Source organism: Calliphora vicina, chromosome 2, assembly GCF_958450345.1.
Source record: "Calliphora vicina chromosome 2, idCalVici1.1, whole genome shotgun sequence".
NCBI classification, from domain to species: Eukaryota; Metazoa; Arthropoda; class Insecta; order Diptera; family Calliphoridae; genus Calliphora; species Calliphora vicina.
This window is the reverse complement of record NC_088781.1, coordinates 81,185,089-81,185,326: the sequence shown is the minus strand read 5'-3', so window position 1 is coordinate 81,185,326 and position 238 is coordinate 81,185,089.

Here is a 238-nt window from a genome sequence, read left to right as displayed (position 1 = left end):
TGTATTTTTTTCGAGTGCCATTCAGTGACATTTTTGAATTTAGCTATCATATCGCGTAAACATAATTTCAATTTGATATATCCTACACCACACAGAGGGATTTTGGTGTCAAAAAGTAAATTTTTCAAACACTCAATTTCAAAATGATGCAGTTTTGTATAGAAATGTTTAAAGATGAAATGTACACTTATAGTTTTAAGACTTATAGTTTAAGGGTGTTAAGCAAAAATTTACTTAT